At 43.6% G+C, this 23,313-nt stretch overlaps 27 non-coding genes across 27 annotated transcripts; 10 read left to right on the plus strand and 17 right to left on the minus strand.

Moving 5' to 3' along the window:
- The first annotated feature begins 176 nt into the window (after nucleotides 1-176).
- TRNAM-CAU (transfer RNA methionine (anticodon CAU)) lies at nucleotides 177-249 on the plus strand. The gene has a single exon. It is a non-coding gene; the product is annotated as a tRNA-Met (tRNA).
- Nucleotides 250-694: 445 nt separating this feature from the next.
- TRNAY-GUA (transfer RNA tyrosine (anticodon GUA)) lies at nucleotides 695-780 on the minus strand. Its single transcript is given in 2 exon segments — nucleotides 695-730; nucleotides 744-780. It is a non-coding gene; the product is annotated as a tRNA-Tyr (tRNA).
- A 786-nt stretch (nucleotides 781-1,566) lies between these two features.
- Nucleotides 1,567-1,638, minus strand: TRNAA-AGC (transfer RNA alanine (anticodon AGC)). The gene has a single exon. It is a non-coding gene; the product is annotated as a tRNA-Ala (tRNA).
- Nucleotides 1,639-2,312: 674 nt separating this feature from the next.
- TRNAM-CAU (transfer RNA methionine (anticodon CAU)) lies at nucleotides 2,313-2,385 on the plus strand. Its single transcript has one exon. It is a non-coding gene; the product is annotated as a tRNA-Met (tRNA).
- Nucleotides 2,386-3,702: 1,317 nt separating this feature from the next.
- Nucleotides 3,703-3,774, minus strand: TRNAA-AGC (transfer RNA alanine (anticodon AGC)). Its single transcript has one exon. It is a non-coding gene; the product is annotated as a tRNA-Ala (tRNA).
- Nucleotides 3,775-4,448: 674 nt separating this feature from the next.
- Nucleotides 4,449-4,521, plus strand: TRNAM-CAU (transfer RNA methionine (anticodon CAU)). The gene has a single exon. It is a non-coding gene; the product is annotated as a tRNA-Met (tRNA).
- Nucleotides 4,522-4,966: 445 nt separating this feature from the next.
- Nucleotides 4,967-5,052, minus strand: TRNAY-GUA (transfer RNA tyrosine (anticodon GUA)). Its single transcript is given in 2 exon segments — nucleotides 4,967-5,002; nucleotides 5,016-5,052. It is a non-coding gene; the product is annotated as a tRNA-Tyr (tRNA).
- A 786-nt stretch (nucleotides 5,053-5,838) lies between these two features.
- Nucleotides 5,839-5,910, minus strand: TRNAA-AGC (transfer RNA alanine (anticodon AGC)). The gene has a single exon. It is a non-coding gene; the product is annotated as a tRNA-Ala (tRNA).
- A 674-nt stretch (nucleotides 5,911-6,584) lies between these two features.
- On the plus strand, nucleotides 6,585-6,657 carry TRNAM-CAU (transfer RNA methionine (anticodon CAU)). Its single transcript has one exon. It is a non-coding gene; the product is annotated as a tRNA-Met (tRNA).
- Nucleotides 6,658-7,102: 445 nt separating this feature from the next.
- Nucleotides 7,103-7,188, minus strand: TRNAY-GUA (transfer RNA tyrosine (anticodon GUA)). The gene is given in 2 exon segments: nucleotides 7,103-7,138; nucleotides 7,152-7,188. It is a non-coding gene; the product is annotated as a tRNA-Tyr (tRNA).
- A 786-nt stretch (nucleotides 7,189-7,974) lies between these two features.
- On the minus strand, nucleotides 7,975-8,046 carry TRNAA-AGC (transfer RNA alanine (anticodon AGC)). Its single transcript has one exon. It is a non-coding gene; the product is annotated as a tRNA-Ala (tRNA).
- A 674-nt stretch (nucleotides 8,047-8,720) lies between these two features.
- TRNAM-CAU (transfer RNA methionine (anticodon CAU)) lies at nucleotides 8,721-8,793 on the plus strand. Its single transcript has one exon. It is a non-coding gene; the product is annotated as a tRNA-Met (tRNA).
- A 1,317-nt stretch (nucleotides 8,794-10,110) lies between these two features.
- TRNAA-AGC (transfer RNA alanine (anticodon AGC)) lies at nucleotides 10,111-10,182 on the minus strand. The gene has a single exon. It is a non-coding gene; the product is annotated as a tRNA-Ala (tRNA).
- A 674-nt stretch (nucleotides 10,183-10,856) lies between these two features.
- TRNAM-CAU (transfer RNA methionine (anticodon CAU)) lies at nucleotides 10,857-10,929 on the plus strand. Its single transcript has one exon. It is a non-coding gene; the product is annotated as a tRNA-Met (tRNA).
- A 445-nt stretch (nucleotides 10,930-11,374) lies between these two features.
- Nucleotides 11,375-11,460, minus strand: TRNAY-GUA (transfer RNA tyrosine (anticodon GUA)). The gene is given in 2 exon segments: nucleotides 11,375-11,410; nucleotides 11,424-11,460. It is a non-coding gene; the product is annotated as a tRNA-Tyr (tRNA).
- Nucleotides 11,461-12,246: 786 nt separating this feature from the next.
- On the minus strand, nucleotides 12,247-12,318 carry TRNAA-AGC (transfer RNA alanine (anticodon AGC)). The gene has a single exon. It is a non-coding gene; the product is annotated as a tRNA-Ala (tRNA).
- A 674-nt stretch (nucleotides 12,319-12,992) lies between these two features.
- TRNAM-CAU (transfer RNA methionine (anticodon CAU)) lies at nucleotides 12,993-13,065 on the plus strand. Its single transcript has one exon. It is a non-coding gene; the product is annotated as a tRNA-Met (tRNA).
- A 445-nt stretch (nucleotides 13,066-13,510) lies between these two features.
- On the minus strand, nucleotides 13,511-13,596 carry TRNAY-GUA (transfer RNA tyrosine (anticodon GUA)). The gene is given in 2 exon segments: nucleotides 13,511-13,546; nucleotides 13,560-13,596. It is a non-coding gene; the product is annotated as a tRNA-Tyr (tRNA).
- Nucleotides 13,597-15,646: 2,050 nt separating this feature from the next.
- Nucleotides 15,647-15,732, minus strand: TRNAY-GUA (transfer RNA tyrosine (anticodon GUA)). Its single transcript is given in 2 exon segments — nucleotides 15,647-15,682; nucleotides 15,696-15,732. It is a non-coding gene; the product is annotated as a tRNA-Tyr (tRNA).
- Nucleotides 15,733-16,518: 786 nt separating this feature from the next.
- Nucleotides 16,519-16,590, minus strand: TRNAA-AGC (transfer RNA alanine (anticodon AGC)). The gene has a single exon. It is a non-coding gene; the product is annotated as a tRNA-Ala (tRNA).
- A 674-nt stretch (nucleotides 16,591-17,264) lies between these two features.
- TRNAM-CAU (transfer RNA methionine (anticodon CAU)) lies at nucleotides 17,265-17,337 on the plus strand. The gene has a single exon. It is a non-coding gene; the product is annotated as a tRNA-Met (tRNA).
- A 1,317-nt stretch (nucleotides 17,338-18,654) lies between these two features.
- TRNAA-AGC (transfer RNA alanine (anticodon AGC)) lies at nucleotides 18,655-18,726 on the minus strand. The gene has a single exon. It is a non-coding gene; the product is annotated as a tRNA-Ala (tRNA).
- Nucleotides 18,727-19,400: 674 nt separating this feature from the next.
- Nucleotides 19,401-19,473, plus strand: TRNAM-CAU (transfer RNA methionine (anticodon CAU)). Its single transcript has one exon. It is a non-coding gene; the product is annotated as a tRNA-Met (tRNA).
- A 1,317-nt stretch (nucleotides 19,474-20,790) lies between these two features.
- Nucleotides 20,791-20,862, minus strand: TRNAA-AGC (transfer RNA alanine (anticodon AGC)). Its single transcript has one exon. It is a non-coding gene; the product is annotated as a tRNA-Ala (tRNA).
- Nucleotides 20,863-21,536: 674 nt separating this feature from the next.
- On the plus strand, nucleotides 21,537-21,609 carry TRNAM-CAU (transfer RNA methionine (anticodon CAU)). The gene has a single exon. It is a non-coding gene; the product is annotated as a tRNA-Met (tRNA).
- A 445-nt stretch (nucleotides 21,610-22,054) lies between these two features.
- On the minus strand, nucleotides 22,055-22,140 carry TRNAY-GUA (transfer RNA tyrosine (anticodon GUA)). The gene is given in 2 exon segments: nucleotides 22,055-22,090; nucleotides 22,104-22,140. It is a non-coding gene; the product is annotated as a tRNA-Tyr (tRNA).
- Nucleotides 22,141-22,926: 786 nt separating this feature from the next.
- TRNAA-AGC (transfer RNA alanine (anticodon AGC)) lies at nucleotides 22,927-22,998 on the minus strand. Its single transcript has one exon. It is a non-coding gene; the product is annotated as a tRNA-Ala (tRNA).
- Nucleotides 22,999-23,313: the final 315 nt, after the last annotated feature.

The following is a 23,313-nucleotide window of genomic DNA, read 5'->3' on the forward strand; positions in this document are numbered from 1 at the left end:
ATGTATGGGGTGTGGGTTTAAGCACTGGGAAAGAGCAGTCTTCTGACCATTATAACTGCAGACGATTTTAATCCAGCGAGGCAACCGAAGTGTATTGATATTCCAACATGAGAACAGCATTTTTGCTACCTTCCCTCTTCATGGTGTGTAGACGCATTTGTTAGCGGTTTCAAGCAGCCTTCTTAGCGCAGTAGGCAGCGCGTCAGTCTCATAATCTGAAGGTCCTGAGTTCGATCCTCAGAGAGGGCATTGCAGTGTTTCTTTTGTCAAGAGAAACATCTCAGATTTTCTCCAAATCTGTAAACTATTCCTCCACATTGCATCTTGCTCAGTTTTAAGGAGTTGGTGTCTTTGTAGATTCCCTCTTTCATATCCATGGCCACTCATTGTAGGTGAGTTTTAGCTGGTTCGGCTGCCGAAACATCTACCTTGGTACAATGAAACTGGAAGTCTTCCAAGTGCCTTCATATATTTAGTCAAGGCTTTGGAATGAATTCTGATCTGCAGGTCCTTGTTTATTTCTCTTCCAACATCCCTCAGAAATGACTATGTGGTCAATTTCATTGGAAAGCAGAAGAAGTCTACCCTTCTGTCCTAGCATTTATTTGGAGCTAGGGAAATGTTTCTCAATCAGAGGGGCACATAATGTTTTAACAAGAGAGAAAGCAGCTATGGAAAACAAAAAAGGGGAAACTCCTCCGAGCCGGATTTGAACCAGCGACCTAAGGATTTCTGTTTCTCCACTACAGTCCTCCGCTCTCCCAACTGAGCTATCGGAGGATTGGGCAGTGCAGCTTTCCATGCTGCATTCATCTTTCTTTCAATAATGGTTGCGGCGGGAGTGGGCTGGGAGTACTGCAGTCTAATCTTGAAAATCATGAATATGACCTGCAGCTTGCTCTACAAATTGCCACTTCCTAGAGTGCATTCTCAGCTACATCTTATCACCATAAAGGGGGACTGCTTACCTACCTGAATGTGCTGTGCTGGCGTGAAGGAAAGCAGGGGACCTAGAATTAGAAATCCTACAGAAAGGAGTTTTCCTGAAAGGGCATGGGGCCGAGGAATCCACAGCCCTTTGGAAGCATTTCTGGCAAAAGGATGACAGCATGGGAACATGAAGGAAAGGACAGAAAGTTAGGAGAGTCATTACTCCGTACGGAGCATGAAGAACATGCATTTTTAATGCTTCTGTGAAAGGAACTGGAAAAGCAAAACCAGTAGATTAATGGACCATTCAGAAGGGATTAGGATGAAGAAAACATTCTGTTTTTCTTAAACCTTCTGGTAAGAGTCTCTGGTTTAGAGGAAGAATTCAAATAAATGACCAAGACAGCTGTGCCCGTTTTCTATACTAAGAATGCCAAGATAAATCACCACTTTGGTTTCTTATGGAAGCAAGATTATTTTTTTCTATAAACACGGGAAATGAGATAGCCCCATTTCAAAAGGTTTTGCAAGGCGAAGAAAGTGGGGTTCTGGCACCAGCTGCATGACATCTCACTTCCTTACTCATGATGCCAGCCTAGCTATCTGTCAAAAGGCAAGATTAGCATGGCGAAAAGCTGGAGATGCCGGGGATTGAACCCGGGGCCTCATACATGCTAAGCATGCGCTCTACCACTGAGCTACATCCCCACATCCTGTAGATGGAGACCTTGCTCCACGCATGGAAACCTGGAATTCTATTGAATGTACATTCACCACATATGACACTGGAATGGGAAGCGTCAGGTGTGGAATTCCATATGATTTACAGCTGGATTTTCTAGCACCGTTTTTTATGGAATAAGGTTGACTCTAGAATGAATAATTCCCCACACACAACAGCTAGATGCAATCGAAAAAAGCCAGAGTATTCAAGGCAACTGGTTCAGGATACATCAAAGAAGGATATGGTTGAGTGCTGTTTCCACATCTTGTGAGATGACTTAAGGTACCCCTGCTCTTTTTGCAGGACACACAGCTATGTTACATTAGCATGTAAAGTGTTGAGATCTAGATGCATCTACGGCTAGGGGCGGCATGTTAATTCTGGGTTTTAGTCCATTTCATTCTCAGTTATGTGGAGGAAAAAATGGCGCGATCTTTCTTAGAGAGGTGAATGGTATGCCCTGATTTCTTTTGCATGACTAAATGTATGGGGTGTGGGTTTAAGCACTGGGAAAGAGCAGTCTTCTGACCATTATAACTGCAGACGATTTTAATCCAGCGAGGCAACCGAAGTGTATTGATATTCCAACATGAGAACAGCATTTTTGCTACCTTCCCTCTTCATGGTGTGTAGACGCATTTGTTAGCGGTTTCAAGCAGCCTTCTTAGCGCAGTAGGCAGCGCGTCAGTCTCATAATCTGAAGGTCCTGAGTTCGATCCTCAGAGAGGGCATTGCAGTGTTTCTTTTGTCAAGAGAAACATCTCAGATTTTCTCCAAATCTGTAAACTATTCCTCCACATTGCATCTTGCTCAGTTTTAAGGAGTTGGTGTCTTTGTAGATTCCCTCTTTCATATCCATGGCCACTCATTGTAGGTGAGTTTTAGCTGGTTCGGCTGCCGAAACATCTACCTTGGTACAATGAAACTGGAAGTCTTCCAAGTGCCTTCATATATTTAGTCAAGGCTTTGGAATGAATTCTGATCTGCAGGTCCTTGTTTATTTCTCTTCCAACATCCCTCAGAAATGACTATGTGGTCAATTTCATTGGAAAGCAGAAGAAGTCTACCCTTCTGTCCTAGCATTTATTTGGAGCTAGGGAAATGTTTCTCAATCAGAGGGGCACATAATGTTTTAACAAGAGAGAAAGCAGCAATGGAAAACAAAAAAGGGGAAACTCCTCCGAGCCGGATTTGAACCAGTGACCTAAGGATTTCTGTTTCTCCACTACAGTCCTCCGCTCTCCCAACTGAGCTATCGGAGGATTAGGCAGTACAGCTTTCCATGCTGCATTCATCAATCTTTCAATAATGGTTGCGGCGGGAGTGGGGTGGGAGTACTGCAGTCTAATCTTGAAAATCATGAATATGACCTGCAGCTTGCTCTACAAATTGCCACTTCCTAGAGTGCATTCTCAGCTACATCTTATCACCATAAAGGGGGACTGCTTACCTACCTGAATGTGCTGTGCTGGCGTGAAGGAAAGCAGGGGACCTAGAATTAGAAATCCTACAGAAAGGAGTTTTCCTGAAAGGGCATGGGGCCGAGGAATCCACAGCCCTTTGGAAGCATTTCTGGCAAAAGGATGACAGCATGGGAACATGAAGGAAAGGACAGAAAGTTAGGAGAGTCATTACTCCGTACGGAGCATGAAGAACATGCATTTTTAATGCTTCTGTGAAAGGAACTGGAAAAGCAAAACCAGTAGATTAATGGACCATTCAGAAGGGATTAGGATGAAGAAAACATTCTGTTTTTCTTAAACCTTCTGGTAAGAGTCTCTGGTTTAGAGGAAGAATTCAAATAAATGACCAAGACAGCTGTGCCCGTTTTCTATACTAAGAATGCCAAGATAAATCACCACTTTGGTTTCTTATGGAAGCAAGATTATTTTTTTCTATAAACACGGGAAATGAGATAGCCCCATTTCAAAAGGTTTTGCAAGGCGAAGAAAGTGGGGTTCTGGCACCAGCTGCATGACATCTCACTTCCTTACTCATGATGCCAGCCTAGCTATCTGTCAAAAGGCAAGATTAGCATGGCGAAAAGCTGGAGATGCCGGGGATTGAACCCGGGGCCTCATACATGCTAAGCATGCGCTCTACCACTGAGCTACATCCCCACATCCTGTAGAGGGAGACCTTGCTCCACGCATGGAAACCTGGAATTCTATTGAATGTACATTCACCACATATGACACTGGAATGGGAAGCGTCAGGTGTGGAATTCCATATGATTTACAGCTGGATTTTCTAGCACCGTTTTTTATGGAATAAGGTTGACTCTAGAATGAATAATTCCCCACACACAACAGCTAGATGCAATCGAAAAAAGCCAGAGTATTCAAGGCAACTGGTTCAGGATACATCAAAGAAGGATATGGTTGAGTGCTGTTTCCACATCTTGTGAGATGACTTAAGGTACCCCTGCTCTTTTTGCAGGACACACAGCTATGTTACATTAGCATGTAAAGTGTTGAGATCTAGATGCATCTACGGCTAGGGGCGGCATGTTAATTCTGGGTTTTAGTCCATTTCATTCTCAGTTATGTGGAGGAAAAAATGGCGCGATCTTTCTTAGAGAGGTGAATGGTATGCCCTGATTTCTTTTGCATGGCTAAATGTATGGGGTGTGGGTTTAAGCACTGGGAAAGAGCAGTCTTCTGACCATTATAACTGCAGACGATTTTAATCCAGCGAGGCAACCAAAGTGTATTGATATTCCAACATGAGAACAGCATTTTTGCTACCTTCCCTCTTCATGGTGTGTAGACGCATTTGTTAGCGGTTTCAAGCAGCCTTCTTAGCGCAGTAGGCAGCGCGTCAGTCTCATAATCTGAAGGTCCTGAGTTCGATCCTCAGAGAGGGCATTGCAGTGTTTCTTTTGTCAAGAGAAACATCTCAGATTTTCTCCAAATCTGTAAACTATTCCTCCACATTGCATCTTGCTCAGTTTTAAGGAGTTGGTGTCTTTGTAGATTCCCTCTTTCATATCCATGGCCACTCATTGTAGGTGAGTTTTAGCTGGTTCGGCTGCCGAAACATCTACCTTGGTACAATGAAACTGGAAGTCTTCCAAGTGCCTTCATATATTTAGTCAAGGCTTTGGAATGAATTCTGATCTGCAGGTCCTTGTTTATTTCTCTTCCAACATCCCTCAGAAATGACTATGTGGTCAATTTCATTGGAAAGCAGAAGAAGTCTACCCTTCTGTCCTAGCATTTATTTGGAGCTAGGGAAATGTTTCTCAATCAGAGGGGCACATAATGTTTTAACAAGAGAGAAAGCAGCTATGGAAAACAAAAAAGGGGAAACTCCTCCGAGCCGGATTTGAACCAGCGACCTAAGGATTTCTGTTTCTCCACTACAGTCCTCCGCTCTCCCAACTGAGCTATCGGAGGATTGGGCAGTGCAGCTTTCCATGCTGCATTCATCTTTCTTTCAATAATGGTTGCGGCGGGAGTGGGCTGGGAGTACTGCAGTCTAATCTTGAAAATCATGAATATGACCTGCAGCTTGCTCTACAAATTGCCACTTCCTAGAGTGCATTCTCAGCTACATCTTATCACCATAAAGGGGGACTGCTTACCTACCTGAATGTGCTGTGCTGGCGTGAAGGAAAGCAGGGGACCTAGAATTAGAAATCCTACAGAAAGGAGTTTTCCTGAAAGGGCATGGGGCCGAGGAATCCACAGCCCTTTGGAAGCATTTCTGGCAAAAGGATGACAGCATGGGAACATGAAGGAAAGGACAGAAAGTTAGGAGAGTCATTACTCCGTACGGAGCATGAAGAACATGCATTTTTAATGCTTCTGTGAAAGGAACTGGAAAAGCAAAACCAGTAGATTAATGGACCATTCAGAAGGGATTAGGATGAAGAAAACATTCTGTTTTTCTTAAACCTTCTGGTAAGAGTCTCTGGTTTAGAGGAAGAATTCAAATAAATGACCAAGACAGCTGTGCCCGTTTTCTATACTAAGAATGCCAAGATAAATCACCACTTTGGTTTCTTATGGAAGCAAGATTATTTTTTTCTATAAACACGGGAAATGAGATAGCCCCATTTCAAAAGGTTTTGCAAGGCGAAGAAAGTGGGGTTCTGGCACCAGCTGCATGACATCTCACTTCCTTACTCATGATGCCAGCCTAGCTATCTGTCAAAAGGCAAGATTAGCATGGCGAAAAGCTGGAGATGCCGGGGATTGAACCCGGGGCCTCATACATGCTAAGCATGCGCTCTACCACTGAGCTACATCCCCACATCCTGTAGAGGGAGACCTTGCTCCACGCATGGAAACCTGGAATTCTATTGAATGTACATTCACCACATATGACACTGGAATGGGAAGCGTCAGGTGTGGAATTCCATATGATTTACAGCTGGATTTTCTAGCACCGTTTTTTATGGAATAAGGTTGACTCTAGAATGAATAATTCCCCACACACAACAGCTAGATGCAATCGAAAAAAGCCAGAGTATTCAAGGCAACTGGTTCAGGATACATCAAAGAAGGATATGGTTGAGTGCTGTTTCCACATCTTGTGAGATGACTTAAGGTACCCCTGCTCTTTTTGCAGGACACACAGCTATGTTACATTAGCATGTAAAGTGTTGAGATCTAGATGCATCTACGGCTAGGGGCGGCATGTTAATTCTGGGTTTTAGTCCATTTCATTCTCAGTTATGTGGAGGAAAAAATGGCGCGATCTTTCTTAGAGAGGTGAATGGTATGCCCTGATTTCTTTTGCATGGCTAAATGTATGGGGTGTGGGTTTAAGCACTGGGAAAGAGCAGTCTTCTGACCATTATAACTGCAGACGATTTTAATCCAGCGAGGCAACCAAAGTGTATTGATATTCCAACATGAGAACAGCATTTTTGCTACCTTCCCTCTTCATGGTGTGTAGACGCATTTGTTAGCGGTTTCAAGCAGCCTTCTTAGCGCAGTAGGCAGCGCGTCAGTCTCATAATCTGAAGGTCCTGAGTTCGATCCTCAGAGAGGGCATTGCAGTGTTTCTTTTGTCAAGAGAAACATCTCAGATTTTCTCCAAATCTGTAAACTATTCCTCCACATTGCATCTTGCTCAGTTTTAAGGAGTTGGTGTCTTTGTAGATTCCCTCTTTCATATCCATGGCCACTCATTGTAGGTGAGTTTTAGCTGGTTCGGCTGCCGAAACATCTACCTTGGTACAATGAAACTGGAAGTCTTCCAAGTGCCTTCATATATTTAGTCAAGGCTTTGGAATGAATTCTGATCTGCAGGTCCTTGTTTATTTCTCTTCCAACATCCCTCAGAAATGACTATGTGGTCAATTTCATTGGAAAGCAGAAGAAGTCTACCCTTCTGTCCTAGCATTTATTTGGAGCTAGGGAAATGTTTCTCAATCAGAGGGGCACATAATGTTTTAACAAGAGAGAAAGCAGCTATGGAAAACAAAAAAGGGGAAACTCCTCCGAGCCGGATTTGAACCAGCGACCTAAGGATTTCTGTTTCTCCACTACAGTCCTCCGCTCTCCCAACTGAGCTATCGGAGGATTGGGCAGTGCAGCTTTCCATGCTGCATTCATCTTTCTTTCAATAATGGTTGCGGCGGGAGTGGGCTGGGAGTACTGCAGTCTAATCTTGAAAATCATGAATATGACCTGCAGCTTGCTCTACAAATTGCCACTTCCTAGAGTGCATTCTCAGCTACATCTTATCACCATAAAGGGGGACTGCTTACCTACCTGAATGTGCTGTGCTGGCGTGAAGGAAAGCAGGGGACCTAGAATTAGAAATCCTACAGAAAGGAGTTTTCCTGAAAGGGCATGGGGCCGAGGAATCCACAGCCCTTTGGAAGCATTTCTGGCAAAAGGATGACAGCATGGGAACATGAAGGAAAGGACAGAAAGTTAGGAGAGTCATTACTCCGTACGGAGCATGAAGAACATGCATTTTTAATGCTTCTGTGAAAGGAACTGGAAAAGCAAAACCAGTAGATTAATGGACCATTCAGAAGGGATTAGGATGAAGAAAACATTCTGTTTTTCTTAAACCTTCTGGTAAGAGTCTCTGGTTTAGAGGAAGAATTCAAATAAATGACCAAGACAGCTGTGCCCGTTTTCTATACTAAGAATGCCAAGATAAATCACCACTTTGGTTTCTTATGGAAGCAAGATTATTTTTTTCTATAAACACGGGAAATGAGATAGCCCCATTTCAAAAGGTTTTGCAAGGCGAAGAAAGTGGGGTTCTGGCACCAGCTGCATGACATCTCACTTCCTTACTCATGATGCCAGCCTAGCTATCTGTCAAAAGGCAAGATTAGCATGGCGAAAAGCTGGAGATGCCGGGGATTGAACCCGGGGCCTCATACATGCTAAGCATGCGCTCTACCACTGAGCTACATCCCCACATCCTGTAGATGGAGACCTTGCTCCACGCATGGAAACCTGGAATTCTATTGAATGTACATTCACCACATATGACACTGGAATGGGAAGCGTCAGGTGTGGAATTCCATATGATTTACAGCTGGATTTTCTAGCACCGTTTTTTATGGAATAAGGTTGACTCTAGAATGAATAATTCCCCACACACAACAGCTAGATGCAATCGAAAAAAGCCAGAGTATTCAAGGCAACTGGTTCAGGATACATCAAAGAAGGATATGGTTGAGTGCTGTTTCCACATCTTGTGAGATGACTTAAGGTACCCCTGCTCTTTTTGCAGGACACACAGCTATGTTACATTAGCATGTAAAGTGTTGAGATCTAGATGCATCTACGGCTAGGGGCGGCATGTTAATTCTGGGTTTTAGTCCATTTCATTCTCAGTTATGTGGAGGAAAAAATGGCGCGATCTTTCTTAGAGAGGTGAATGGTATGCCCTGATTTCTTTTGCATGACTAAATGTATGGGGTGTGGGTTTAAGCACTGGGAAAGAGCAGTCTTCTGACCATTATAACTGCAGACGATTTTAATCCAGCGAGGCAACCGAAGTGTATTGATATTCCAACATGAGAACAGCATTTTTGCTACCTTCCCTCTTCATGGTGTGTAGACGCATTTGTTAGCGGTTTCAAGCAGCCTTCTTAGCGCAGTAGGCAGCGCGTCAGTCTCATAATCTGAAGGTCCTGAGTTCGATCCTCAGAGAGGGCATTGCAGTGTTTCTTTTGTCAAGAGAAACATCTCAGATTTTCTCCAAATCTGTAAACTATTCCTCCACATTGCATCTTGCTCAGTTTTAAGGAGTTGGTGTCTTTGTAGATTCCCTCTTTCATATCCATGGCCACTCATTGTAGGTGAGTTTTAGCTGGTTCGGCTGCCGAAACATCTACCTTGGTACAATGAAACTGGAAGTCTTCCAAGTGCCTTCATATATTTAGTCAAGGCTTTGGAATGAATTCTGATCTGCAGGTCCTTGTTTATTTCTCTTCCAACATCCCTCAGAAATGACTATGTGGTCAATTTCATTGGAAAGCAGAAGAAGTCTACCCTTCTGTCCTAGCATTTATTTGGAGCTAGGGAAATGTTTCTCAATCAGAGGGGCACATAATGTTTTAACAAGAGAGAAAGCAGCAATGGAAAACAAAAAAGGGGAAACTCCTCCGAGCCGGATTTGAACCAGTGACCTAAGGATTTCTGTTTCTCCACTACAGTCCTCCGCTCTCCCAACTGAGCTATCGGAGGATTAGGCAGTACAGCTTTCCATGCTGCATTCATCAATCTTTCAATAATGGTTGCGGCGGGAGTGGGGTGGGAGTACTGCAGTCTAATCTTGAAAATCATGAATATGACCTGCAGCTTGCTCTACAAATTGCCACTTCCTAGAGTGCATTCTCAGCTACATCTTATCACCATAAAGGGGGACTGCTTACCTACCTGAATGTGCTGTGCTGGCGTGAAGGAAAGCAGGGGACCTAGAATTAGAAATCCTACAGAAAGGAGTTTTCCTGAAAGGGCATGGGGCCGAGGAATCCACAGCCCTTTGGAAGCATTTCTGGCAAAAGGATGACAGCATGGGAACATGAAGGAAAGGACAGAAAGTTAGGAGAGTCATTACTCCGTACGGAGCATGAAGAACATGCATTTTTAATGCTTCTGTGAAAGGAACTGGAAAAGCAAAACCAGTAGATTAATGGACCATTCAGAAGGGATTAGGATGAAGAAAACATTCTGTTTTTCTTAAACCTTCTGGTAAGAGTCTCTGGTTTAGAGGAAGAATTCAAATAAATGACCAAGACAGCTGTGCCCGTTTTCTATACTAAGAATGCCAAGATAAATCACCACTTTGGTTTCTTATGGAAGCAAGATTATTTTTTTCTATAAACACGGGAAATGAGATAGCCCCATTTCAAAAGGTTTTGCAAGGCGAAGAAAGTGGGGTTCTGGCACCAGCTGCATGACATCTCACTTCCTTACTCATGATGCCAGCCTAGCTATCTGTCAAAAGGCAAGATTAGCATGGCGAAAAGCTGGAGATGCCGGGGATTGAACCCGGGGCCTCATACATGCTAAGCATGCGCTCTACCACTGAGCTACATCCCCACATCCTGTAGAGGGAGACCTTGCTCCACGCATGGAAACCTGGAATTCTATTGAATGTACATTCACCACATATGACACTGGAATGGGAAGCGTCAGGTGTGGAATTCCATATGATTTACAGCTGGATTTTCTAGCACCGTTTTTTATGGAATAAGGTTGACTCTAGAATGAATAATTCCCCACACACAACAGCTAGATGCAATCGAAAAAAGCCAGAGTATTCAAGGCAACTGGTTCAGGATACATCAAAGAAGGATATGGTTGAGTGCTGTTTCCACATCTTGTGAGATGACTTAAGGTACCCCTGCTCTTTTTGCAGGACACACAGCTATGTTACATTAGCATGTAAAGTGTTGAGATCTAGATGCATCTACGGCTAGGGGCGGCATGTTAATTCTGGGTTTTAGTCCATTTCATTCTCAGTTATGTGGAGGAAAAAATGGCGCGATCTTTCTTAGAGAGGTGAATGGTATGCCCTGATTTCTTTTGCATGGCTAAATGTATGGGGTGTGGGTTTAAGCACTGGGAAAGAGCAGTCTTCTGACCATTATAACTGCAGACGATTTTAATCCAGCGAGGCAACCAAAGTGTATTGATATTCCAACATGAGAACAGCATTTTTGCTACCTTCCCTCTTCATGGTGTGTAGACGCATTTGTTAGCGGTTTCAAGCAGCCTTCTTAGCGCAGTAGGCAGCGCGTCAGTCTCATAATCTGAAGGTCCTGAGTTCGATCCTCAGAGAGGGCATTGCAGTGTTTCTTTTGTCAAGAGAAACATCTCAGATTTTCTCCAAATCTGTAAACTATTCCTCCACATTGCATCTTGCTCAGTTTTAAGGAGTTGGTGTCTTTGTAGATTCCCTCTTTCATATCCATGGCCACTCATTGTAGGTGAGTTTTAGCTGGTTCGGCTGCCGAAACATCTACCTTGGTACAATGAAACTGGAAGTCTTCCAAGTGCCTTCATATATTTAGTCAAGGCTTTGGAATGAATTCTGATCTGCAGGTCCTTGTTTATTTCTCTTCCAACATCCCTCAGAAATGACTATGTGGTCAATTTCATTGGAAAGCAGAAGAAGTCTACCCTTCTGTCCTAGCATTTATTTGGAGCTAGGGAAATGTTTCTCAATCAGAGGGGCACATAATGTTTTAACAAGAGAGAAAGCAGCTATGGAAAACAAAAAAGGGGAAACTCCTCCGAGCCGGATTTGAACCAGCGACCTAAGGATTTCTGTTTCTCCACTACAGTCCTCCGCTCTCCCAACTGAGCTATCGGAGGATTGGGCAGTGCAGCTTTCCATGCTGCATTCATCTTTCTTTCAATAATGGTTGCGGCGGGAGTGGGCTGGGAGTACTGCAGTCTAATCTTGAAAATCATGAATATGACCTGCAGCTTGCTCTACAAATTGCCACTTCCTAGAGTGCATTCTCAGCTACATCTTATCACCATAAAGGGGGACTGCTTACCTACCTGAATGTGCTGTGCTGGCGTGAAGGAAAGCAGGGGACCTAGAATTAGAAATCCTACAGAAAGGAGTTTTCCTGAAAGGGCATGGGGCCGAGGAATCCACAGCCCTTTGGAAGCATTTCTGGCAAAAGGATGACAGCATGGGAACATGAAGGAAAGGACAGAAAGTTAGGAGAGTCATTACTCCGTACGGAGCATGAAGAACATGCATTTTTAATGCTTCTGTGAAAGGAACTGGAAAAGCAAAACCAGTAGATTAATGGACCATTCAGAAGGGATTAGGATGAAGAAAACATTCTGTTTTTCTTAAACCTTCTGGTAAGAGTCTCTGGTTTAGAGGAAGAATTCAAATAAATGACCAAGACAGCTGTGCCCGTTTTCTATACTAAGAATGCCAAGATAAATCACCACTTTGGTTTCTTATGGAAGCAAGATTATTTTTTTCTATAAACACGGGAAATGAGATAGCCCCATTTCAAAAGGTTTTGCAAGGCGAAGAAAGTGGGGTTCTGGCACCAGCTGCATGACATCTCACTTCCTTACTCATGATGCCAGCCTAGCTATCTGTCAAAAGGCAAGATTAGCATGGCGAAAAGCTGGAGATGCCGGGGATTGAACCCGGGGCCTCATACATGCTAAGCATGCGCTCTACCACTGAGCTACATCCCCACATCCTGTAGAGGGAGACCTTGCTCCACGCATGGAAACCTGGAATTCTATTGAATGTACATTCACCACATATGACACTGGAATGGGAAGCGTCAGGTGTGGAATTCCATATGATTTACAGCTGGATTTTCTAGCACCGTTTTTTATGGAATAAGGTTGACTCTAGAATGAATAATTCCCCACACACAACAGCTAGATGCAATCGAAAAAAGCCAGAGTATTCAAGGCAACTGGTTCAGGATACATCAAAGAAGGATATGGTTGAGTGCTGTTTCCACATCTTGTGAGATGACTTAAGGTACCCCTGCTCTTTTTGCAGGACACACAGCTATGTTACATTAGCATGTAAAGTGTTGAGATCTAGATGCATCTACGGCTAGGGGCGGCATGTTAATTCTGGGTTTTAGTCCATTTCATTCTCAGTTATGTGGAGGAAAAAATGGCGCGATCTTTCTTAGAGAGGTGAATGGTATGCCCTGATTTCTTTTGCATGGCTAAATGTATGGGGTGTGGGTTTAAGCACTGGGAAAGAGCAGTCTTCTGACCATTATAACTGCAGACGATTTTAATCCAGCGAGGCAACCAAAGTGTATTGATATTCCAACATGAGAACAGCATTTTTGCTACCTTCCCTCTTCATGGTGTGTAGACGCATTTGTTAGCGGTTTCAAGCAGCCTTCTTAGCGCAGTAGGCAGCGCGTCAGTCTCATAATCTGAAGGTCCTGAGTTCGATCCTCAGAGAGGGCATTGCAGTGTTTCTTTTGTCAAGAGAAACATCTCAGATTTTCTCCAAATCTGTAAACTATTCCTCCACATTGCATCTTGCTCAGTTTTAAGGAGTTGGTGTCTTTGTAGATTCCCTCTTTCATATCCATGGCCACTCATTGTAGGTGAGTTTTAGCTGGTTCGGCTGCCGAAACATCTACCTTGGTACAATGAAACTGGAAGTCTTCCAAGTGCCTTCATATATTTAGTCAAGGCTTTGGAATGAATTCTGATCTGCAGGTCCTTGTTTATTTCTCTTCCAACATCCCTCAGAAATGACTATGTGGTCAATTTCATTGGAAAGCAGAAGAAGTCTACCCTTCTGTCCTAGCATTTATTTGGAGCTAGGGAAATGTTTCTCAATCAGAGGGGCACATAATGTTTTAACAAGAGAGAAAGCAGCTATGGAAAACAAAAAAGGGGAAACTCCTCCGAGCCGGATTTGAACCAGCGACCTAAGGATTTCTGTTTCTCCACTACAGTCCTCCGCTCTCCCAACTGAGCTATCGGAGGATTGGGCAGTGCAGCTTTCCATGCTGCATTCATCTTTCTTTCAATAATGGTTGCGGCGGGAGTGGGCTGGGAGTACTGCAGTCTAATCTTGAAAATCATGAATATGACCTGCAGCTTGCTCTACAAATTGCCACTTCCTAGAGTGCATTCTCAGCTACATCTTATCACCATAAAGGGGGACTGCTTACCTACCTGAATGTGCTGTGCTTGCGTGAAGGAAAGCAGGGGACCTAGAATTAGAAATCCTACAGAAAGGAGTTTTCCTGAAAGGGCATGGGGCCGAGGAATCCACAGCCCTTTGGAAGCATTTCTGGCAAAAGGATGACAGCATGGGAACATGAAGGAAAGGACAGAAAGTTAGGAGAGTCATTACTCCGTACGGAGCATGAAGAACATGCATTTTTAATGCTTCTGTGAAAGGAACTGGAAAAGCAAAACCAGTAGATTAATGGACCATTCAGAAGGGATTAGGATGAAGAAAACATTCTGTTTTTCTTAAACCTTCTGGTAAGAGTCTCTGGTTTAGAGGAAGAATTCAAATAAATGACCAAGACAGCTGTGCCCGTTTTCTATACTAAGAATGCCAAGATAAATCACCACTTTGGTTTCTTATGGAAGCAAGATTATTTTTTTCTATAAACACGGGAAATGAGATAGCCCCATTTCAAAAGGTTTTGCAAGGCGAAGAAAGTGGGGTTCTGGCACCAGCTGCATGACATCTCACTTCCTTACTCATGATGCCAGCCTAGCTATCTGTCAAAAGGCAAGATTAGCATGGCGAAAAGCTGGAGATGCCGGGGATTGAACCCGGGGCCTCATACATGCTAAGCATGCGCTCTACCAATGAGCTACATCCCCACATCCTGTAGAGGGAGACCTTGCTCCACGCATGGAAACCTGGAATTCTATTGAATGTACATTCACCACATATGACACTGGAATGGGAAGCGTCAGGTGTGGAATTCCATATGATTTACAGCTGGATTTTCTAGCACCGTTTTTTATAGAATAAGGTTGACTCTAGAATGAATAATTCCCCACACACAACAGCTAGATGCAATCGAAAAAAGCCAGAGTATTCAAGGCAACTGGTTCAGGATACATCAAAGAAGGATATGGTTGAGTGCTGTTTCCACATCTTGTGAGATGACTTAAGGTACCCCTGCTCTTTTTGCAGGACACACAGCTATGTTACATTAGCATGTAAAGTGTTGAGATCTAGATGCATCTACGGCTAGGGGCGGCATGTTAATTCTGGGTTTTAGTCCATTTCATTCTCAGTTATGTGGAGGAAAAAATGGCACGATCTTTCTTAGAGAGGTGAATGGTATGCCCTGATTTCTTTTGCATGGCTAAATGTATGGGGTGTGGGTTTAAGCACTGGGAAAGAGCAGTCTTCTGACCATTATAACTGCAGACGATTTTAATCCAGCGAGGCAACCGAAGTGTATTGATATTCCAACATGAGAACAGCATTTTTGCTACCTTCCCTCTTCATGGTGTGTAGACGCATTTGTTAGCGGTTTCAAGCAGCCTTCTTAGCGCAGTGGGCAGCGCGTCAGTCTCATAATCTGAAGGTCCTGAGTTCCATCCTCTGAGAGGGCATTGCAGTGTTTCTTTTGTCAAGAGAAACATCTCAGATTTTCTCCAAATCTGTAAACTATTCCTCCACATTGCATCTTGCTCAGTTTTAAGGAGTTGGTGTCTTTGTAGATTCCCTCTTTCATATCCATGGCCACTCATTGTAGGTGAGTTTTAGCTGGTTCGGCTGCCGAAACATCTACCTTGGTACAATGAAACTGGAAGTCTTCCAAGTGCCTTCATATATTTAGTCAAGGCTTTGGAATGAATTCTGATCTGCAGGTCCTTGTTTATTTCTCTTCCAACATCCCTCAGAAATGACTATGTGGTCAATTTCATTGGAAAGCAGAAGAAGTCTACCCTTCTGTCCTAGCATTTATTTGGAGCTAGGGAAATGTTTCTCAATCAGAGGGGCACATAATGTTTTAACAAGAGAGAAAGCAGCTATGGAAAACAAAAAAGGGGAAACTCCTCCGAGCCGGATTTGAACCAGCGACCTAAGGATTTCTGTTTCTCCACTACAGTCCTCCGCTCTCCCAACTGAGCTATCGGAGGATTGGGCAGTGCAGCTTTCCATGCTGCATTCATCTTTCTTTCAATAATGGTTGCGGCGGGAGTGGGCTGGGAGTACTGCAGTCTAATCTTGAAAATCATGAATATGACCTGCAGCTTGCTCTACAAATTGCCACTTCCTAGAGTGCATTCTCAGCTACATCTTATCACCATAAAGGGGGACTGCTTACCTACCTGAATGTGCTGTGCTGGCGTGAAGGAAAGCAGGGGACCTAGAATTAGAAATCCTACAGAAAGGAGTTTTCCTGAAAGGGCATGGGGCCGAGGAATCCACAGCCCTTTGGAAGCATTTCTGGCAAAAGGATGACAGCATGGGAACATGAAGGAAAGGACAGAAAGTTAGGAGAGTCATTACTCCGTACGGAGCATGAAGAACATGCATTTTTAATGCTTCTGTGAAAGGAACTGGAAAAGCAAAACCAGTAGATTAATGGACCATTCAGAAGGGATTAGGATGAAGAAAACATTCTGTTTTTCTTAAACCTTCTGGTAAGAGTCTCTGGTTTAGAGGAAGAATTCAAATAAATGACCAAGACAGCTGTGCCCGTTTTCTATACTAAGAATGCCAAGATAAATCACCACTTTGGTTTCTTATGGAAGCAAGATTATTTTTTTCTATAAACACGGGAAATGAGATAGCCCCATTTCAAAAGGTTTTGCAAGGCGAAGAAAGTGGGGTTCTGGCACCAGCTGCATGACATCTCACTTCCTTACTCATGATGCCAGCCTAGCTATCTGTCAAAAGGCAAGATTAGCATGGCGAAAAGCTGGAGATGCCGGGGATTGAACCCGGGGCCTCATACATGCTAAGCATGCGCTCTACCACTGAGCTACATCCCCACATCCTGTAGAGGGAGACCTTGCTCCACGCATGGAAACCTGGAATTCTATTGAATGTACATTCACCACATATGACACTGGAATGGGAAGCGTCAGGTGTGGAATTCCATATGATTTACAGCTGGATTTTCTAGCACCGTTTTTTATGGAATAAGGTTGACTCTAGAATGAATAATTCCCCACACACAACAGCTAGATGCAATCGAAAAAAGCCAGAGTATTCAAGGCAACTGGTTCAGGATACATCAAAGAAGGATATGGTTGAGTGCTGTTTCCACATCTTGTGAGATGACTTAAGGTACCCCTGCTCTTTTTGCAGGACACACAGCTATGTTACATTAGCATGTAAAGTGTTGAGATCTAGATGCATCTATGGCTAGGGGCGGCATGTTAATTCTGGGTTTTAGTCCATTTCATTCTCAGTTATGTGGAGGAAAAAATGGCGCGATCTTTCTTAGAGAGGTGAATGGTATGCCCTGATTTCTTTTGCATGACTAAATGTATGGGGTGTGGGTTTAAGCACTGGGAAAGAGCAGTCTTCTGACCATTATAACTGCAGACGATTTTAATCCAGCGAGGCAACCGAAGTGTATTGATATTCCAACATGAGAACAGCATTTTTGCTACCTTCCCTCTTCATGGTGTGTAGACGCATTTGTTAGCGGTTTCAAGCAGCCTTCTTAGCGCAGTAGGCAGCGCGTCAGTCTCATAATCTGAAGGTCCTGAGTTCGATCCTCAGAGAGGGCATTGCAGTGTTTCATTTGTCAAGAGAAACATCTCAGATTTTCTCCAAATCTGTAAACTATTCCTCCACATTGCATCTTGCTCAGTTTTAAGGAGTTGGTGTCTTTGTAGATTCCCTCTTTCATATCCATGGCCACTCATTGTAGGTGAGTTTTAGCTGGTTCGGCTGCCGAAACATCTACCTTGGTACAATGAAACTGGAAGTCTTCCAAGTGCCTTCATATATTTAGTCAAGGCTTTGGAATGAATTCTGATCTGCAGGTCCTTGTTTATTTCTCTTCCAACATCCCTCAGAAATGACTATGTGGTCAATTTCATTGGAAAGCAGAAGAAGTCTACCCTTCTGTCCTAGCATTTATTTGGAGCTAGGGAAATGTTTCTCAATCAGAGGGGCACATAATGTTTTAACAAGAGAGAAAGCAGCAATGGAAAACAAAAAAGGGGAAACTCCTCCGAGCCGGATTTGAACCAGTGACCTAAGGATTTCTGTTTCTCCACTACAGTCCTCCGCTCTCCCAACTGAGCTATCGGAGGATTAGGCAGTACAGCTTTCCATGCTGCATTCATCAATCTTTCAATAATGGTTGCGGCGGGAGTGGGGTGGGAGTACTGCAGTCTAATCTTGAAAATCATGAATATGACCTGCAGCTTGCTCTACAAATTGCCACTTCCTAGAGTGCATTCTCAGCTACATCTTATCACCATAAAGGGGGACTGCTTACCTACCTGAATGTGCTGTGCTGGCGTGAAGGAAAGCAGGGGACCTAGAATTAGAAATCCTACAGAAAGGAGTTTTCCTGAAAGGGCATGGGGCCGAGGAATCCACAGCCCTTTGGAAGCATTTCTGGCAAAAGGATGACAGCATGGGAACATGAAGGAAAGGACAGAAAGTTAGGAGAGTCATTACTCCGTACGGAGCATGAAGAACATGCATTTTTAATGCTTCTGTGAAAGGAACTGGAAAAGCAAAACCAGTAGATTAATGGACCATTCAGAAGGGATTAGGATGAAGAAAACATTCTGTTTTTCTTAAACCTTCTGGTAAGAGTCTCTGGTTTAGAGGAAGAATTCAAATAAATGACCAAGACAGCTGTGCCCGTTTTCTATACTAAGAATGCCAAGATAAATCACCACTTTGGTTTCTTATGGAAGCAAGATTATTTTTTTCTATAAACACGGGAAATGAGATAGCCCCATTTCAAAAGGTTTTGCAAGGCGAAGAAAGTGGGGTTCTGGCACCAGCTGCATGACATCTCACTTCCTTACTCATGATGCCAGCCTAGCTATCTGTCAAAAGGCAAGATTAGCATGGCGAAAAGCTGGAGATGCCGGGGATTGAACCCGGGGCCTCATACATGCTAAGCATGCGCTCTACCACTGAGCTACATCCCCACATCCTGTAGAGGGAGACCTTGCTCCACGCATGGAAACCTGGAATTCTATTGAATGTACATTCACCACATATGACACTGGAATGGGAAGCGTCAGGTGTGGAATTCCATATGATTTACAGCTGGATTTTCTAGCACCGTTTTTTATGGAATAAGGTTGACTCTAGAATGAATAATTCCCCACACACAACAGCTAGATGCAATCGAAAAAAGCCAGAGTATTCAAGGCAACTGGTTCAGGATACATCAAAGAAGGATATGGTTGAGTGCTGTTTCCACATCTTGTGAGATGACTTAAGGTACCCCTGCTCTTTTTGCAGGACACACAGCTATGTTACATTAGCATGTAAAGTGTTGAGATCTAGATGCATCTACGGCTAGGGGCGGCATGTTAATTCTGGGTTTTAGTCCATTTCATTCTCAGTTATGTGGAGGAAAAAATGGCGCGATCTTTCTTAGAGAGGTGAATGGTATGCCCTGATTTCTTTTGCATGACTAAATGTATGGGGTGTGGGTTTAAGCACTGGGAAAGAGCAGTCTTCTGACCATTATAACTGCAGACGATTTTAATCCAGCGAGGCAACCGAAGTGTATTGATATTCCAACATGAGAACAGCATTTTTGCTACCTTCCCTCTTCATGGTGTGTAGACGCATTTGTTAGCGGTTTCAAGCAGCCTTCTTAGCGCAGTAGGCAGCGCGTCAGTCTCATAATCTGAAGGTCCTGAGTTCGATCCTCAGAGAGGGCATTGCAGTGTTTCTTTTGTCAAGAGAAACATCTCAGATTTTCTCCAAATCTGTAAACTATTCCTCCACATTGCATCTTGCTCAGTTTTAAGGAGTTGGTGTCTTTGTAGATTCCCTCTTTCATATCCATGGCCACTCATTGTAGGTGAGTTTTAGCTGGTTCGGCTGCCGAAACATCTACCTTGGTACAATGAAACTGGAAGTCTTCCAAGTGCCTTCATATATTTAGTCAAGGCTTTGGAATGAATTCTGATCTGCAGGTCCTTGTTTATTTCTCTTCCAACATCCCTCAGAAATGACTATGTGGTCAATTTCATTGGAAAGCAGAAGAAGTCTACCCTTCTGTCCTAGCATTTATTTGGAGCTAGGGAAATGTTTCTCAATCAGAGGGGCACATAATGTTTTAACAAGAGAGAAAGCAGCTATGGAAAACAAAAAAGGGGAAACTCCTCCGAGCCGGATTTGAACCAGTGACCTAAGGATTTCTGTTTCTCCACTACAGTCCTCCGCTCTCCCAACTGAGCTATCGGAGGATTAGGCAGTACAGCTTTCCATGCTGCATTCATCTTTCTTTCAATAATGGTTGCGGCGGGAGTGGGGTGGGAGTACTGCAGTCTAATCTTGAAAATCATGAATATGACCTGCAGCTTGCTCTACAAATTGCCACTTCCTAGAGTGCATTCTCAGCTACATCTTATCACCATAAAGGGGGACTGCTTACCTACCTGAATGTGCTGTGCTGGCGTGAAGGAAAGCAGGGGACCTAGAATTAGAAATCCTACAGAAAGGAGTTTTCCTGAAAGGGCATGGGGCCGAGGAATCCACAGCCCTTTGGAAGCATTTCTGGCAAAAGGATGACAGCATGGGAACATGAAGGAAAGGACAGAAAGTTAGGAGAGTCATTACTCCGTACGGAGCATGAAGAACATGCATTTTTAATGCTTCTGTGAAAGGAACTGGAAAAGCAAAACCAGTAGATTAATGGACCATTCAGAAGGGATTAGGATGAAGAAAACATTCTGTTTTTCTTAAACCTTCTGGTAAGAGTCTCTGGTTTAGAGGAAGAATTCAAATAAATGACCAAGACAGCTGTGCCCGTTTTCTATACTAAGAATGCCAAGATAAATCACCACTTTGGTTTCTTATGGAAGCAAGATTATTTTTTTCTATAAACACGGGAAATGAGATAGCCCCATTTCAAAAGGTTTTGCAAGGCGAAGAAAGTGGGGTTCTGGCACCAGCTGCATGACATCTCACTTCCTTACTCATGATGCCAGCCTAGCTATCTGTCAAAAGGCAAGATTAGCATGGCGAAAAGCTGGAGATGCCGGGGATTGAACCCGGGGCCTCATACATGCTAAGCATGCGCTCTACCACTGAGCTACATCCCCACATCCTGTAGAGGGAGACCTTGCTCCACGCATGGAAACCTGGAATTCTATTGAATGTACATTCACCACATATGACACTGGAATGGGAAGCGTCAGGTGTGGAATTCCATATGATTTACAGCTGGATTTTCTAGCACCGTTTTTTATGGAATAAGGTTGACTCTAGAATGAATAATTCCCCACACACAACAGCTAGATGCAATCGAAAAAAGCCAGAGTATTCAAGGCAACTGGTTCAGGATACATCAAAGAAGGATATGGTTGAGTGCTGTTTCCACATCTTGTGAGATGACTTAAGGTACCCCTGCTCTTTTTGCAGGACACACAGCTATGTTACATTAGCATGTAAAGTGTTGAGATCTAGATGCATCTACGGCTAGGGGCGGCATGTTAATTCTGGGTTTTAGTCCATTTCATTCTCAGTTATGTGGAGGAAAAAATGGCGCGATCTTTCTTAGAGAGGTGAATGGTATGCCCTGATTTCTTTTGCATGGCTAAATGTATGGGGTGTGGGTTTAAGCACTGGGAAAGAGCAGTCTTCTGACCATTATAACTGCAGACGATTTTAATCCAGCGAGGCAACCGAAGTGTATTGATATTCCAACATGAGAACAGCATTTTTGCTACCTTCCCTCTTCATGGTGTGTAGACGCATTTGTTAGCGGTTTCAAGCAGCCTTCTTAGCGCAGTAGGCAGCGCGTCAGTCTCATAATCTGAAGGTCCTGAGTTCGATCCTCAGAGAGGGCATTGCAGTGTTTCTTTTGTCAAGAGAAACATCTCAGATTTTCTCCAAATCTGTAAACTATTCCTCCACATTGCATCTTGCTCAGTTTTAAGGAGTTGGTGTCTTTGTAGATTCCCTCTTTCATATCCATGGCCACTCATTGTAGGTGAGTTTTAGCTGGTTCGGCTGCCGAAACATCTACCTTGGTACAATGAAACTGGAAGTCTTCCAAGTGCCTTCATATATTTAGTCAAGGCTTTGGAATGAATTCTGATCTGCAGGTCCTTGTTTATTTCTCTTCCAACATCCCTCAGAAATGACTATGTGGTCAATTTCATTGGAAAGCAGAAGAAGTCTACCCTTCTGTCCTAGCATTTATTTGGAGCTAGGGAAATGTTTCTCAATCAGAGGGGCACATAATGTTTTAACAAGAGAGAAAGCAGCTATGGAAAACAAAAAAGGGGAAACTCCTCCGAGCCGGATTTGAACCAGCGACCTAAGGATTTCTGTTTCTCCACTACAGTCCTCCGCTCTCCCAACTGAGCTATCGGAGGATTAGGCAGTACAGCTTTCCATGCTGCATTCATCTTTCTTTCAATAATGGTTGCGGCGGGAGTGGGGTGGGAGTACTGCAGTCTAATCTTGAAAATCATGAATATGACCTGCAGCTTGCTCTACAAATTGCCACTTCCTAGAGTGCATTCTCAGCTACATCTTATCACCATAAAGGGGGACTGCTTACCTACCAGAATGTGCTGTGCTGGCGTGAAGGAAAGCAGGGGACCTAGAATTAGAAATCCTACAGAAAGGAGTTTTCCTGAAAGGGCATGGGGCCGAGGAATCCACAGCCCTTTGGAAGCATTTCTGGCAAAAGGATGACAGCATGGGAACATGAAGGAAAGGACAGAAAGTTAGGAGAGTCATTACTCCGTACGGAGCATGAAGAACATGCATTTTTAATGCTTCTGTGAAAGGAACTGGAAAAGCAAAACCAGTAGATTAATGGACCATTCAGAAGGGATTAGGATGAAGAAAACATTCTGTTTTTCTTAAACCTTCTGGTAAGAGTCTCTGGTTTAGAGGAAGAATTCAAATAAATGACCAAGACAGCTGTGCCCGTTTTCTATACTAAGAATGCCAAGATAAATCACCACTTTGGTTTCTTATGGAAGCAAGATTATTTTTTTCTATAAACACGGGAAATGAGATAGCCCCATTTCAAAAGGTTTTGCAAGGCGAAGAAAGTGGGGTTCTGGCACCAGCTGCATGACATCTCACTTCCTTACTCATGATGCCAGCCTAGCTATCTGTCAAAAGGCAAGATTAGCATGGCGAAAAGCTGGAGATGCCGGGGATTGAACCCGGGGCCTCATACATGCTAAGCATGCGCTCTACCACTGAGCTACATCCCCACATCCTGTAGATGGAGACCTTGCTCCACGCATGGAAACCTGGAATTCTATTGAATGTACATTCACCACATATGACACTGGAATGGGAAGCGTCAGGTGTGGAATTCCATATGATTTACAGCTGGATTTTCTAGCACCGTTTTTTATGGAATAAGGTTGACTCTAGAATGAATAATTCCCCACACACAACAGCTAGATGCAATCGAAAAAAGCCAGAGTATTCAAGGCAACTGGTTCAGGATACATCAAAGAAGGATATGGTTGAGTGCTGTTTCCACATCTTGTGAGATGACTTAAGGTACCCCTGCTCTTTTT

The sequence above is a fragment of the Pleurodeles waltl genome, unplaced genomic scaffold, assembly GCF_031143425.1.
Source record: "Pleurodeles waltl isolate 20211129_DDA unplaced genomic scaffold, aPleWal1.hap1.20221129 scaffold_107, whole genome shotgun sequence".
NCBI classification, from domain to species: Eukaryota; Metazoa; Chordata; class Amphibia; order Caudata; family Salamandridae; genus Pleurodeles; species Pleurodeles waltl.